This window comes from Vigna unguiculata, unplaced genomic scaffold, assembly GCF_004118075.2.
Source record: "Vigna unguiculata cultivar IT97K-499-35 unplaced genomic scaffold, ASM411807v1 contig_678, whole genome shotgun sequence".
Classification (NCBI taxonomy): domain Eukaryota; kingdom Viridiplantae; phylum Streptophyta; class Magnoliopsida; order Fabales; family Fabaceae; genus Vigna; species Vigna unguiculata.
Window position 1 is genome coordinate 91669 of NW_021011403.1, and position 17282 is coordinate 108950.

The 17282-nt window shown below is 36.1% G+C and overlaps 1 pseudogene; it reads left to right on the forward strand.

Annotated features, from left to right (window-relative positions):
• The first annotated feature begins 3840 nt into the window (after positions 1-3840).
• Positions 3841-6656, forward strand: LOC114172679 (annotated as a pseudogene).
• Positions 6657-17282: the final 10626 nt, after the last annotated feature.

Below are 17282 nucleotides of genomic sequence, written 5' to 3' on the forward strand. Positions count from 1 at the left end.
TCACTTTCTTCCTCTGTAGGTTGGAAAGCCGGAGACTTCACGGCTTCAGAGGTCTCTTTGGCTTTTCCCTTCAGGTCGGCATCTGCCTCGATTCTCCTCCTGAGGCGGGAGTTCTCTTGTTTGAGCGCTTCCATCTCTTCAGCGTTGCGCTTCTTCAGGTCTGCGAGTTCCTGTTGCATCTTCATCTGGCCGTCTAGGATGGCGGCCAAGTCAGGGGTGACGCCAGAAGGCCCAGAGGGACCAGCGTCAACTTGCTTGCTAGCTCCAGCTTTGCTGCGGGTAGAAACCATCTTCAGAGAAAAGCGGGTACTAAGGGTGTTCGTCTCGTGCCCCACGGTGGGCGCCAATTGTTCCTGCAGAGAACAAATAAGAAGTCAGACACAAGAGTCACCTTACCATGTAGTCCGCTATCTCCTCAGTTGGCCTCTTCCCATTCGATAGATGTCGGCTTGAACCCAGGAGGGGTTACCTGCAGAAGAATCTCCGAAGCTCAAGTAAGTCAAAGCTCTCAGAGAGTCAAATCAGCAATTAATGAAAGCGTACCTTTAAATGATGGGGTCCACGTGTATTTATAGAGCATTAATGACGTTTGACCATTTCATGGGCTGGGCCTTGACTTGGGCTCTAGCTTGGGCCCCAGCTTGGGCCATGAGTGGGCCTGGTCCTGAAACAGGTCTTAGGGGTCTATCGAAGATAGGGTATTGATGTTGGCTAACTTTCTAGACAAGTAGTCGGTTTCGGCCGGCTACCTGCCTAGATGGTTTGTACTGGTGGTGTCCGGGTATTAGATGGTATGTGGTTTTGACGTGTGTACTATTTACTTGATTGAGTTTTGGCTAGGTACGGTACAATAATTATTTATTTTTATGATGTGACATGGGTGTTTTACTTTTTTAATAATATTTGCTTTATTAGGAGTTAGTCACTTTTGTGGTTTATGTTTTATGTTTAAGTTTGTGTATGCCTACATTGTATTTATGCTTTCATAAACTAGCATGTTTGTCTCCTAAATTATTAAGCTTTCCAAGTTTATGCAAGGATCAAATGTGTTGGATTGATAGAAGACCAAGGAACAAACAACAAAACCCTAAGTTCAGCTCTGCACCTAGAGCTAAGCAACATTCGGGTTTGGCTGGATTCAGCCCAACCGGATTAATCGAGGATATGGGTAATTTCGGACATCACACAAACGTAAGCCAACCCACACTTCACCGCAAGAAGACAACACCTTTGTGTGATAGGAAAGCGCAACACCTTCCAATGAGCATGAGGAATGAGCAAATTCTGAAGAAAAGAGGGAAGTTGTAGATAAAAGGTGAAGAGGTCGGGGGAAGAGAATATTATTTTTTTTATTCTTAAAGACATCATTTGTCCCAAGTTTCGTTTCTCTTTCTTCGATTTGGTCATATTTTTATGAAGGACAATGATATTTTGACAATTTTCTCTTATAATCTGATGTGACTTTTTTTATGTGTTAAAATATCATTTTATTTTTTTAAGTTAAAAAAATATTAATTTGTATAAATTATGATCAATTTGATTATTTTTTGTGACGACATTTAAATTGTTAACCAAAAGTGAACAACGACAATCATGTGTCATTTCGTTATTTTTTTTATTTTTAAAATTTTTTAAAAAATTTTAAAAAATTGTTCACATCCAAGTCAACATTATGACACATGGCAGTGTCATATGTCAAGCAAGTGTCATTACCACATACAAAGTCAGTATTATTGTCACATATTTTATATTTAATTCATACAAGTTTTCGTTAATTTTATTCAAACAAATTGAATTGAATTGTCTTTTATTCTAACAAACTAAACTGAATTTAGTGAACCGAACAACGATATGAACCAACTGTTATGAACCAAACATTTTTTCTAATTACACTTTTGAATCAAACTATATTAATTTTAATTTGGACTATACTATTTTAACCGAATTGTACTATATCAATATTGTTCATAAAGTGTTTTTAAAAATGATAATATTAATTTCAATTCACTGTCGTGCTAAATTTAAATGTATAATCAAAGTGATTAACAATACGAAGCAAAACTATTACATTTTATAAATTGTTTTCTACTTTTAATTTGTTTCATGTTTTCAAAGATTCGTATGTAAGTCAATTTCTCGAAGGAATTGGCTCAAAATAACAAATCCAACCAGCAAAGTATATGTTCAAATGAATCGAGAACAAAAAGCTATACACAAAAAATAAAAACAAGAATAGTTATTTTCACCATCATATAAAATAAAAATCATATTAAAACGAGATAATAATTTTGTAAATTAAAAGGAAAAAAGAAAATATAATAGAAAAATACAGGTAAATATAGATTTAAGTTATATAAAATAAATATTAAATATGTTTGTACACCTAACACAATTTTTTGCATGATGAAGGTTCTAGTTAGAAGCTTTAACCTTTATTTATTTATTTATTAATATATATATATATATATATATATATATATATATATATATATATATATCCGAATTCAATTTTAACCATTTTTTCTAATATATAATATTATAAATAATCCATAGTTCAATATAAGTTGATACATTATATCAAGTTTTAATTTGTAATTTAATAACTTATAATATTTTTGTTGATATTGATATTTATTACATATTTTTTGTATCATACATATTAATATGTATGATAAGAAAATATACAATAAAAATTAACATCAACAAAAATATTATAAATTATTAAATCTTGAAGTCTACCAAAATAATAGTGCAAAAATATGAGCACTTAAGTTTTGTAGGAACATGTCTAAAACTAAATCTTAGAAGTACAAGATAGAGATTGTCCATCATCAAGCAACTTCCCATCATTAAATTTTTCTTTTTTCTTTCACCATGATATTTCCATCAACCAATGGAGAGTTTAAAATAGAAATTGAATCATCCAATCAACCATTAGGCTCCCTTCAATTGAAGTCAAAGTATACTAATAAAGATTGATAAGGAGTAAAAGATGCAAAGAGAACATTGTCCTTTAAAAGTTTCTTAAAAAACAAATTTAATTGAAAAGTATCACAACATTAAAATCGAAAATATTTTATTGCTTACAAAAGAGCAACAATACGTAACTATTTTATATGATTTCATCGACAAAAGCAAATGATTTTAAGCAAAGAAACAATTATATACATTCGTTTAAAAATTCAAAAGAGGAAATACCGACTAAAAGTATAAAACTCCTATCTATACATTCGTTTAAAAAATAAGAAAAGAAAATTAGAGTTGACTCAAAATGAAAAAAGTTGAATATAAAGCATCTATACTAAACAAACAAGTAAAACCTATATTACATAAATTATCTTTTAATTTATTTATTCATTTTATTTATACTTATCACAAGTTAATGCATTTTCATAAAAAAAATAAAATAAAGAGAAAAATGGTCAGTTTTTGAACCAGAATAACCCTGTCCTAATATATAATTTTTTCTACCTCGAACAGAATTATTTCTCATAAAATATACCTAAAATTTACCAAAAGATACCATTTAACTAAATAAGTTAAACCAGACACGAATTAATTCATTTATCTAAAACTTTAAATTAAGTCAATAAGATAAAAATCACTTCAAATATTTTCTGTCGGAGCAAGAAGAAAAAAACATTTGTAACAGAAAAAAAGAAGTATGTATGTGCTCCGAAACATTATGAGAGTGCTTGAATTGGGCCGCACGAATATGACGGGTCGGTGTCGGGCGCCCATTCTAAAACCCTCGCTCTTCGCACTCACTGCTCTTCGCTTTTGTCTTCCTTCTCCTAAAACCCTCACCTCTGCACTCCATAGTTAGGGCTTTTCATTCTCCTCATCACTTCTTCAATGGCCACTCTTCTTCTCAGACACTCCTCTTCCACTTCTCGCCGCCTCTTCCCCTTAGCCTCTTAAATCCACTCTTCCGTATCTCGTTCTCCTCTCTCTACTCCCAGTGACTCCACCTCCACCTCCTTCTATTCTTTCAATTCCAATCCATGGTGGAGATCCATGGCAACTTTCACCAGAACGTAACACTCTCGCTTTCTCTTTTTCGTCGCAAAATTTAAAATATACAAGTAATAGTAATCGTTATTAGTATGTCTTTTACTTGTTTTGTTCATCTTATTGTTTGACTTTGCAGGAAGCCTCACGTTAATGTCGAAACTATTGGACACGTGGATCATGCGAAGACCACGCTAACTGCGGCAATCACCAAGGTCTTGATTCACTCTTTGTTTAAATGTGTGTTGAGGTGGATGTTTTGGTGTTTATTACTCAATTAGGTTTGATCAGGTGCTTGCGGATGAAGGGAAGGCTAAGGCTGTGGCCTTTGATGAAATTGACAAGGCTCCTGAAAAGAAGAAGAGAGGAATCACCATTGCAACGGTATGGAATCGCACTCTTTTGGTCTTGCAATCGATTGTGTTGTTTTCTGTTGATATGTATGCTTGCTCTATATTTCGGTTTTCAGGCTCATGTGGAGTATGAGACTGCAAAACGACATTATGCGCATGTGGACTGCCCTGGACACGCGAATTATGTTAAAGTAAGCTTTCGAATTTGGTTTAGTTTCTCTAAGAATGTTTTTTTTTATTGGAGTTATCAATTGCCTAACGGAAGCTGGGTGGCTAAGTTGTGGCGAACAAATTTAAGCAATTTTACCTTGTATAATAGTTAATTGTGGAATTTAGCATATTTTGGTGCTTGTGTAGCCTGACCTTCTTTTTAAAATGAGATGGAAAATTTATGCTAGGAATTTGGAAGTAGATTAATTTGTAACAAAATATATTTTATAGGTATTGATTACACTGTATATTGGCAACAACTGCATTTGTCAGATTCCTATTTTCCATGAATGCTGGTGGGTTTAGCATTCCAGCTTGCCTTGATGTACTAACTAGATGGTTTATCTAATGGTTTTATTTAGTTTAAATAACAAATTAATTCTTGTTCACTGTATGCTTTATAATTGTCTGTTTTTTTTTTCAGAATATGATTACGGGAGCTGCCCAGATGGGTGGTGGTATACTTGTTGTATCTGCACCTGATGGACCAATGCCTCAAACCAAGGAGCACATTCTTCTTGCTCGCCAAGTAAGTATTCTACTGATGTGGTTTGTATATATATACCTAGAACGTCTACACCTTTCTCCTTACTTCTAGATTGACATATTTTATCTTTAAATGTATTATGCAGGTTGGTGTGCCATCTCTTGTTTGCTTTCTAAATAAAGTTGATGCTGTTGACGATCCAGAGTTGTTAGAGCTTGTAGAAATGGAGTTACGTGGTAGGGTGTTTCTCTAAGGCTTCTCTTCTCTTGTCCATGCTCAGAAAATGAATAAACCTGCTTAAGATTCTGTAATCTTTGTGTTTGCTAAAATGTGTTTTTATGATAATGTTTTTTGCAGAGCTACTGAGCTTCTACAAGTTCCCTAGGGATGAAATCCCGATCATTAGAGGTTCAGCGTTGTCTGCTTTACAGGGTACAAATGACGAGATTGGAAGACAGGCCATTCTAAAATTAATGGATGTTGTAGATGCATACATTCCTGACCCTGTTCGCCAACTTGACAAGCCCTTCCTAATGCCAATTGAAGATGTGTTCTCAATTCAGGTAAAAGGACCTGAACTTTATTTTTTGGGTTAATTTTTGAAGAAAGCAGATTCATTGAAGTAAAGATGGCCTCAGTTATAAAATTGTTACAATTTGTAATGTAAGTCTTGTGTTTTTATCATGTTCTATCACTTTCCATCTGCTCCAGTATAAACACCGTTTAGGTAACGACACTGTTTAAGAAGTACTATTTATTACTATTCTGTTTACGTTAAAATTGCTTTAAATTCCTTATATGCTCTTTCAGTTCACTCAAACTACAGCAATTATTGATGTGCTTAACATCATAAGCAGATGGGATTATGAACACTGGAGCATATGTGGAATAGATGTTTATAATACTGGCCATCTTTGTAACTGTGGTCACTTTAACAAATTCTTTCTTGTTCTTCTAAATCTCTAGTTAGGTGAAGGATAAAATTTCAAAATCTTAAATTTCAAATTCTTAATTCGGTCTAGGGTTTTTGAAGAATAAAAAAGGAAAGGAGGTAGCATTTGTTACGGCCTTGCTCTTTGTAATGATATGACGCAGTGGTAATTTAAATCTTAACATAGTGCTTTAAAAACTGTTGTCTCATATAATTGTTTTTTTTTTTCCTTAAAGAGAATATCAAAATTTCTATTTTCAACACTTAGTTCTCTCAAAATCTGCATTTGTTTCATTACATATATTGGATTGTATGGACATAAATAAATATGGGGGCAATGGTTTCCATCATTTCAGCTGCTTTATATTTTTCATTTGTGATGAAGGGACGTGGAACAGTTGCCACTGGCCGTGTTGAACAAGGCGTCCTTAAAGTCGGTGAAGAAGTAGAGCTGTTGGGTCTAATGCAGGTATGTATGTTCATTGAGTCATTTCCTATATATAGCTGCCCTCTGATCCTTCCTGTTAATAAACTGATATTAATTATTCTTTCAATAAAAACACTACAGATTAATCAGAAACCTTTCATTAAAGACAAAACATCAATGTATATTAATTTCTTACAAACAAACAATAAACCAGTGGAAATTATTCCCCCCAAATAAACATTTCACATTTACTGTGCTTGAAATAGAAAAAAATGTAAAGTATAATAATGCTTGCATGGCTTAGGATCTTATTTTCATGCAGTATATATAACAGAATATTGGATGGACCCACATGTCAAATCACTCTCTTTGAGGTTCCCTGGTTTATCAATGGTCACCGTCTGTTGAAGGAACCATGCTTCCTCATGCTTGATGTACTTCTCAACTTCTTCTTCAAACTCTTGATAAAATTCGAAAACTGGTCGTTTAGGTTATCCCTAGCATTAGCCTCGTCATCATCTCGTAGTGGTACAGGTGTAACGTTGCTCTGCTCCCGACCGATGTGGGACACGATTCTAAGTTTACCCTTGGCACGTCGAATGAAACTGTTGAAAGTTTCATCGTTATCAAGTGAGGTGTTATCTGAGTTCGCCGCACGACCATGTTGTCCCTTCCAAGCGCGTGTGGTCTCTACTGCTGGATTAGCAGCACGCCACCTCATCCTTGGATCATATCCAGCTTCACTTGAAGCAACTCTTGTTGCCTTTCCATGAACCTTTGAACATGATGAGTTCCTGTTCCATGATGCAGGTTGGTTTGAAAAGTGTTCGATGCAAGGTATATGGTTTCTCGACAAACTTGGTTAAGCTCAAATGATTATAAGTTGAGTTGGTGTAACTTGTTTTATAGTGTGTTATGAGGGTGTAAATGGAAGATTATGAACTAAAATAAGAAAGAAATAGTGACATGTTTTGAATAGGTATGTGTATGAGGACTAATTGTTTTTCGTAGGAGCTATCCAGTTAAGATTCTGAACAGCGATTAAGAAGAGCTTTTTCTAATTTTCCACGGAATATAATGGTGTCAAACTCCAAAACAACCAAGTACTGATGTATAGACAGTAACATTGAACCATGGCCAAAGTTGACGGCTTAGTCCTAATCTTCTCAAGGAAATAAAATAAAAGGAAGAGATTTTCTTTAAGTACTTGATAATTCTATGGTTAGTATTGTATACTGCTGTTTTAATTATCTGTTATTATCATAATAAAAAGCAAAAAAAAATAAACATAAACATTTATCTCTTTCATCAAAAATCAGTATCTTCCTCTCCCACCCTCACAAACATGAGAGTTTTCCATGGAGCAGCTAGATGGTATCAGATTCCAAGAGGACCCTTCTTCAGAATTGGCGACATAAACAAAAGATTCAGTTGCAGCTTGCAAGAATCACGTCATTCCCATATATATAAGATGCTTATGTGGTTATGGGTAATTATTATTCGTGTGTCTTTATGTGGAAATTAAACAACTCATCGCACTTGTTGAATTTTAAATTACGATCAGAGAGCCAGAATGTAAGTGGCTCCTACCATACCAAACATTAAAACGAATATGTTTCTGGAATTTTATTTTTGCATGTTCATGGTGTAGTGTATCAACCGTAGTTAAATTTATCTCAATCTAACGTTGCTGGTTGAGTATTGCTTCCACATTTATCTCAGTTAATAGATAGTTTAACGTTGTCATGTTCTTTCACAAAAGACAGAAAGAGAGGGGGGGAAAGCGAGTCCAAGTCATGCAGCTCGAAAGAAACAAAGTTCTAATTTTCAACTCACGCCAAAGATTTCTTCTTTCTTATACCATTTACTCTTCCCGGTTCCACCGCTGATTTATGTCACTACCACCATCTTTTAGAAAACAAACCATTATGTACCAAACTGGACACTTCTAGAACCAGTTATTTTGACTCAAATTCAAAATACTAGACCAGCTTTTATGATTCCCGTAAGTGTTTTTTTAAGGTGGGACGGTTGTTATTAGAGAGAACTTTGACTACACTAAGGTTCGAAACTACTTTATTACACCTAACAATCACATGCAAGAACTTATCTGCTTTTTCATAATGGTAATGGGGTTTTGAATTTACCACCATTAATAAAAGACTTGAAAATTAGTTCACTATGTAACCAAGTAGAGTTAACAATAAACTATACTTTGAAATGGCGTATTTTAGAGACTAGAAGAAAAAAAATTTCTTGCGAATGTTACTGTATTATAGTTAATGGGCTCCCTATATTTAGAGAAGTAATATTTTTTTTTGTTTTATTATTATATTAAATTTATAATTTTAGAATTTATAATTAGTTGGTCATTTAATAAATTATTAAAGAATATATTATGTTTAAAGTATTAAACTGATTTACCGTAAAAATAAAAATATATTTCAACTCTAACCTTTAATATCTAATGAATTATTATTTTAGTTCTTAAATAGTATTATTAGTTTTTTAAATTTAAAATCTTCATACAAATCTCTAAAATGCTCGAATTCTATATTTAATCGATTTAACCCACGGTATGTATTTCTAAAGATTATTTTTAAAATTATTTGATTTTTAAAATAAATAGATAATTATTTCTTTTAATGTGTGTCGTTATACACATATGTTGTCTCTTGTAATATTTATCTATTATAATATAACAACCCTGCAGAAGAGTGATAAAAAATATCATGAGACGGACCTTCAAAGATAATGCATCAGAATTAATATACAAAATATGAACTCTTCTTTGATTGTTTTCAGGTTTAGCTGTTGAGTCAGGAAATCATAAGACGGGGCTGGAGGGCCACTGCAAGGTGACAAGATGAAACTGTCACAGCAAAGAATGGTCCATCTTGTAAGGGAAAGAGATTGTAAGAAGATTTGTTGCAGCTGCAGTTGAAGGGATTATATTTTGGCATTTTTTAGCTTAGTTCAAATACTACCAAATATATTCCAGTGATAAACAAGTGAAAGCAGTGATGCATACCTTTAGTCCCTCATTGAAAAGCCATTAAAAAAAAGCAGTCTTAAACGTTGACAATAAAGCAGCATAATAATGTCTCAATGGTTTCAACTTTCAAGTACCACCTAAGATTTACTAATGCAACCCACGTTCTTCTTAATTTTTTCTCTCTTAATAGTAGAAGGTGGAAGGGAGTAAAAGGAAACTCGATATCAATCCTACTTACGCACATACAAATTTGACTAATCAAATTAACTTACATAATTCACAACATAGAAACAGTCTAATTAATGCTCAGCGATTTAAAAGCTAAACAAGGGTGCTGGAAGATGAATACAGGCTAATTTTACAATTCAACATTGGAGCATATCCCAGCTGGGGAACAAGTCAACAAGATCAAGAAAAGTATACTCTGCATACCTCTTTAAAGGAGCAGTCAAAGTGGATTGCTTATTTTTGTGTGGATCTTCCAAGGTTCTTATGACCACCAAATTACCATGGGAAAGAAAGATGCATAATCAATAAACAGATACAATAAACGAGCCATCTTCACTACTACAATGTGACATTCCATGGTTATGCACAACACTATCTAAATAATTTCAGTATTAGAACCCTGTGGAAGAGTGAAAAAACAGAATTGAAGGTATGGTTATGCCTCCAGATAATGACCCTTGTATGCTACTAATAACTCCTCTGCATTTTCTCTGAACTGTGATATATACTTGTCCAAGAACATCTCCTCAGACAAGCACAACACATGAATATAACTGGGGACTTTCTTGCAGAGATTTTTGATTTCAACAGTTGGAAGACTTTATATCGAGGAAGCACGCGATCCTCCATGCTGTACATTAAAATCTTAGGCTGGTGAATAAGGACTGACTTGGGCAGCATAACTGTATGCAAGAAGAATTTCATTCCAACTTTCAACTTCTTCTCTGATGTTCTAAACAAAGTCGGGGTTCTCTTGAACATTTGCAGGCCCTCATCCTTCGAAAAACCAAAACAATTAATTAGTTTCAACTTTCTCTCAAATGTTTTATCGCTCAAACAACTTAATGTATGAATTGCATGGACAAGCATTCTTGAATTTTCACGAAAACCCAAGTCTACAGCTCGAGAAACATTGTTTTCAATAGTAGACCGCTGTGCAACGAAAAGCCTTGGATGAAGTTTGAGTAGCAATGAAAGATGAGTCCCAAGAATGCCACAACTTTCCAGGAAGACGACATTCTCCATAATTCTTTTGTACTTTGGGAGTATCCAGCCACATCTGTGCAAAACAAGAATAAAATCTTTCTGGTCGTAGACAATTTTCCTAATAGCTTCAACTGAGGGGACCAATGTTTTCTTCAAGCTATGAGTCAAAATGGAGGGATTCTTTGAAATGAAGCTGCATAACTCGTAACCCTGGAATCCAGACATCTGAAAGAGCTGAATTTTGGGTCTCAAGATTTTCTCAACGTTTGTAAACAGTATCTGGGGTCTTTGACGAATCAGGGAGAGAATCTGGCTTTGGGAAAAGCCTATTTGTTTAAAGAAAGTGAGCACTGATAAGGGGTTTTGAGGGAATCTGCACCCTGAAACACGTTTGGAGACATAAAGGGATTGGGTTCTGGAGAACTGCAAGTCGGAATTCAGGTAATCAATTATTGAAGTGGTTTCGTTGAAGTGTAGGCAACGGCTTTTGGTTGAGAAAGAGAGGAAGAATGTCATAAACTGATAAGAGAATTGATTGAAAAGAGAAGATGAAACAGCATGGTGTGACTTGAGAGACTGCATTAGTTCTGTGATCGTAGATGAATGAATGCTTTGTTTAGAATCAACCAAAAAACAACGTATTTTTTAGGTTGTCTATTTCGAATTTGAAGTCACCAAATGTTGGCAGCCCTAATCAAGATAATCCCCAAATCTGATTCTCAAGGGTTTCGAAGAACCCTAAATCCCCAATTTCTTTAACCTTTCGTCTCTCGCTTGGATTTCAAACCCTTCTTCTTCATTGAGCACGGCCAAATCACGATGAAGAAGACTGAACCCTTTCTTGAAGTTGCGTTCTCGTCGACGGTGGGTTGCTTCGCGGGGGTCTGTCTGGTCTGGTTTTTTGCAGGTACCGTGGTGGCTGTCGCATTGGCGCAATCGACATCGATTTCTGTCACGGTGGCCTGCGGTTCTGTTTGGAACGGAGGTGGAGGATTCTAGCAATGTAGGTGTGTTCGCGTCTGGTTTCGCGTCTTCTCCGGGCAGCTTTTTTCGTCACAGGTGGCTGCGTGGTGGCCGACGCCGCAGTGATGGGGATTTCGCGTCAGAAAGTGCCCTCGTCGTCGATCTGATTTGCAGTGGTTCTGCAACGCGTGGCTTCGTCAACGTGTGGTGGTTCGTCGTGGCAGCCTGGTTTCGCGAGACATCTGCTAGCTCTGGTTTCGTCGCAGCGGAGGTGGCTCGCAACACCAATCTGGTTGTGTTCGCGTAGGTGGCTCGCGACGGCATCCTTGGATCATATCCAGCTTCACTTGAAGCAACTCTTGTTGCCTTTCCATGAACCTTTGAACATGATGAGTTCCTGTTCCATGATGCAGGTTGGTTTGAAAAGTGTTCGATGCAAGGTATATGGTTTCTCGACAAACTTGGTTAAGCTCAAATGACTATAAGTTGAGTTGGTGTAACTTGTTTTATAGTGTGTTATGAGGGTGTAAATGGAAGATTATGAACTAAAATAAGAAAGAAATAGTGACATGTTTTGAATAGGTATGTGTATGAGGACTAATTGTTTTTCGTAGGTGTCAACACCCAATTTCGTCCGGGTAAGAAATAAAAATTTTAATTTAAAAAATAATTAAAAATACAAAAAAGGTGAACCTTGATTTGAGTATGAATAAATATTTTTATCTTACTTTAATTTTTATATATATATATTTTTTATTTTTATTTATTTATTTATTATTATTATTATTATTATCATTATTATGTTGTTTTACTTTACATTTATTTTATTTTATTTTGAATTTTTATCTTATCCTATTTTATTTCTTTTTTATTATTATTTTTGTTTTTTTAAAAAAAGAAAAAAAAGAAAAAATAATAATAATATAAAAAAAATGAAATGATGAACGTTGAAGTCAACCGGGCTGAGACTGCCGCACCTGCTGCACTCCCGCTACACTCCCGCTGACCCTTCCACTCTCGTTCGTCAGCTTGCATACTTTTCCCTGATTTTGGGTCTTGACATGAAAAAGGAAGTGTGGAGATGACAACTGATCACTGCGACATCAGCCATTGGCATGCAGATTACAACCGTAGGGTGGTTGGGAGGCAACGGCTGGCTATTTCAAAAATACAGAGGATGAAAGAAAGGGGAGAGCCGTTTGAAAAAGAAAAACAACTTCCTAGCACGGGCAACTTACTGGCCCAGTTGATAACATGCCATAAGCGGGAACAAAAGGGGGGATATTGCAAAACATACTGGAGGAAGAGATTTGGCAAACGGAGGAGAAAAAGGATGCGTGCCAAGGCAGGAAAAGGAGGAAGGTGATTGGTGCGTTGGGTTTCATCATCAAGGTAAGTATCCTAACTTCTTAACGTTTGGTAGTTTTGCCCACGGCCTGATACTGGTGTTTAGGAATTGAGCGTTGTTCAGCCACTGTTATTCTTGTTTATACTCCCTCACGCTCATCATGCTCATCATCATATATGCCCATAAGCACATGTCCAAACTAATCATATATGCCCATAAGCACATGTCCAAACCAGTTTCATCCACCACCCCATTATCCTCTGTTTCTCCGCTCGTTCTCTCCACCAAACCCAATCACACATCATTCCACCACCTCACTGCAACCTGCATACACACCCATTATCATTATCCCCCTGCTTCACCATCGTTCACAATCCACCAATACTTTCACCGTGAATCGGTAGCAATTTCACCATCGTACGCAGAACCAATTTCATATTCATCATCACCTTCCCCCTGCAAGAAGCTGCCAAACCAAACCAGAACCCAAACACACAGAACAACATAAACAGTTATGCTCTATAGAATCACATCTTCACTGGTACCTTCATCTTCATCTTCTTCCTACACCATCATTCATCACCTTGGAATTCATCACCCTTGAGCCACTGATGTAGCGAGACCACTAAATCTATCATTGCAACCTAGCATAAATCGGAAACGAAAAACAGTGGGAAGGGGATAAAACCATCGCCGCCGGTGAGTCGAAGCTTCAGCGGCAATGGCGCTATGAGCGGTGATCTAAGCATTATCGGCGGTGGCTTTGGATGCCGGAGCAGAGACCGTTCGGGTCGTGCCTGAGAAGAGGAAGAGTGAAGGCGGCATATCCCTCGCCGTCGAGGTTCGAGGTGGCGCCGCTGTTGCCGGTAGCGTTGCAGCGGGGAGACAACCTCTTGGCGTTCAGTGCGTGCGTGAGAACAAAGTGGCTGAGCCCCCGAGAAGGGTGGCGACGTCTCCGGCGTCGACTGGTGTCGCCGGCAAGCTGGCTGCGGTATGGCGCGGTGGTGTGGTGGAGCGGAGATGGGGGCGTGCGGTGGCAGACTGGAGTAATGATGATGGCCGTGAGAAGAGAGGCTGCCATGGCCAAGGGAGTAAACTTTAGTCAATTAGGATTTTCAACAATAAAGAAACGAGCTTCAGGTCTTCAACCTTCCATTACCACATGCACCCCTATTTTATCTCATACACCCTCATGTGTTGTTTCCTCCTTTCTTTTCTTCTCGCACCTCCAACTTTTGCTAGCATCACACCCCTTTTTTTTGACTGGTTTGCTACCTGCTGCACCCCCATGTCCACTAACTCTACCACCCATTTGTGTTTTATTTTTTTTTGCTTTACTTCTTGCACCCCACCCTTTAATAAAAACACCTCATTTACTTTATGTACCTCTCATTAATTATTCATGTACCTCCATGTTTTGTTTTTCACTTTCTTCCTTCTTAATTAATTTGTTTCTTGTATTTAATTACTCTTTTTTCATTTATTTTCGTTTTCCATTTTTTTTTTATTATTATTTCAAAAAAAACCAAATATTTGAAAATTATTAAAAATTACAAAAAAAATGGAAAAATCTAAAAAAACCAAAAATAGTTTTCTTTCTCTTTATTGTGTCTGTCCGGTCTCTTGCACCGCGTGACACTCATTTTCAAAAATACCAAAAATAGTTTTCTTTCCCTTTTAGTGTCTGTCCGACCGCCCGCGTCGTGGGACACGTATTTTCTAGTAATTCAAAAAATACAAAAAAATATAAAATTTTCAAAATATAAAAACATCAACATTTTCAAACAAAAGTCTTTTTAAGAACTACGTGATCCTTGATTCTCTGTTGTGAGATACGTAGGAGCAAGGCCAGTCCTTGTCAGGTTCACCTCTAAAAAATCAAATCTTTTTCTCAATTGTTTTTTTTTAATATCTTTAAAGAACTACGTAACCCTGATTTCTCATTTTTAATGAGAATACGTAGGACCAAGGTCAATCCTTGTCGGGCCCAAAAATTAAAAAATATTTCTGTTTCTTTTTAGCATTATTGTCTTATTAACTTTGGGGAAAATTAACATTTTGAAAATCACATCGACTTTGCATTTTTAATTAAAGGTACCGCCCTCGGGCGGGCGTGGTAGGGTGCTAACACCTTCCCTACGCGTAACCGACTCCCGAATCCAAAATCTGGTTTTTTCGCAGACTTGTTTTATTTTTATGGTTTTCCATAGTTTTCCAAAATAACTATGGTGGCGACTTCCAAATCTTTTTTAAATCAGTTTTCTTTTTTCTGTTCGTCGTCCCGTCGCGATCCCGATTGCGACAGATGGCGACTTCACTGGGGAAGCTAAAGAGTCAAGCCATTTAATTAGAAATGCAAACTTGATGTGTTTTTCCTAATGTTTTCTTTCCCCTTTCTTTTATTTGTGTATTCTTGTCTATATTTGCTTCTTGGATTAATTGTGTGTTACTTTGCTTATTTTGGTATATATTCTGGAATTGCGATATTTGCCTGGGAAGTTTTCTGGCTGTTTTGCAGGTGGGGATTTGGGTATGCATTATTCTCCCTTCACACACACACACTATGCATATCATGAGTGGGGCCCTGTACCCGGGTCTGTGTAACTTAGAATTAGAGGGGATTGTGTAGCAGTGTCACAGTGGATGAACTTCCCAAGTGGTCATTGTGAGAACCCCAACTAGAGTTTGCTTGTTTCCTTGGTACTCTCACTCCTTGTTGTATACCAACTATTGTGGGAAATATCATGAAGTGAGCCATAACTCTAGTGACCTTGATCCTTGAGTTTAGGGAACCATCCCGGTGAGCGCATGTACTTCACCCTAGACCTTAAGCACCAAACCTCTATTAAGCACAAAGGGAGATTGCTTGCTTTAATCATCATCTGTTTGTGTGCTTAATGTACATGTGAATAAGTGTCTATTTAGGCGCAATCACGCATAGCATTTTTATATCATACATCACATCTCATGAAAATAAGCGCCTCTTGAGGCATATAACATGCATTTCATTATGTCACTCTACATATCATGCATGGTATTTCCAAATGAGTGTATCACATTCCATCATCATATCATGGGAATAAATGCCTCTTAAGGCGCATTACATCTCATGTAGGTTTTTGTTTTTAATTAGTTGCATATCACGCATGGTGCTCTTTAATCGCATCGACATACAAGTGAGTAAGTGCCTCTTGGGCACAAACTTGCGTTGCAATTGTTGTTTTTAGTCATAGTGGCATGTACATAGTTTTTTTAATCCATATCATGCATCTCACCTCATATGAATAAACAGGCTCTGCAAAAGAGAGGAAGGAAATAAAAAAGGTTGTTACATTTTGAGTCACTTGTTTTTCTCGCAAATCATCAAATTCACTTCTTGAAAAAAATAATGGGGTGTCACGCTTTTCTGGAGTCAAATGTTTAATCAAGAATAACGACTTGACTTTTTCTTTTGAGACGTTCGTGTGCACATGGTTTGAAACAGTCCATCCTTCGGCTTCCCTACAATGAAGGATTTGCCCTATCAACATTGACATTACCCAAGTTGATAAACATAAACCCTTAGAGTTGGTAGATTTTTTAAGTTTATCCTTGTCTACACTTGTTGGGTGGTCCTTGAATCCATTGAGACGAAAAAATTCATTAAAAAAAAAGGAAAATGAGAAAAGAAGAAAATAAAGTTTGCTAGACTGAAAACCAAAAAAGGCAGTTTTGGCAAAAAAAAAAAAACATGCTTTGGTCAAATCAGTAGGTTGAATGAATAGATAATATTTGATATCATATCTTTTGAAGCACTTGTCTAATCTGCATAACATGAGATTTTCAAACTCATCCTTTTTTTCATTACATTTTCACCATAAACCCTACATTTTGAATTTCATGGAGGATCAACATAAAAGGGGCACACTGGCCGGGATATACTGCGAGCAAATCTCTTAGCATGAAAAAAAAATAAAAAAAATGTCTGCTAGACTGAAAACCTGAAAGGGTGGTTTAGGCAAAAAAAAAAGAATAAAAAAAAGAATAAAAACAAGGGATAAACTTTAACATGAACCAATTTTTTTTTTCTTGAGTTAAAATTTCTTGAAAGAGAAAATAATCATGTTTTGGAAATGATGTGTGGCCATGCTTCTTTATCATAATACACAAAATGTGAACCTTTGTTACCCCTTTGAGACTTAAAAGAGCAAATATTTTTCTTTCAAATTACCTTGAACAAGAGTCACCTCACATTGATGGTTTGCACTTTTGTTTGACAAACGGTTCACCAATTAAAAAAATCCACGAGAATCAAAAAGTTTGAAAAAGACAAAAAAAATGATGATGGTGATTTGGTTACATC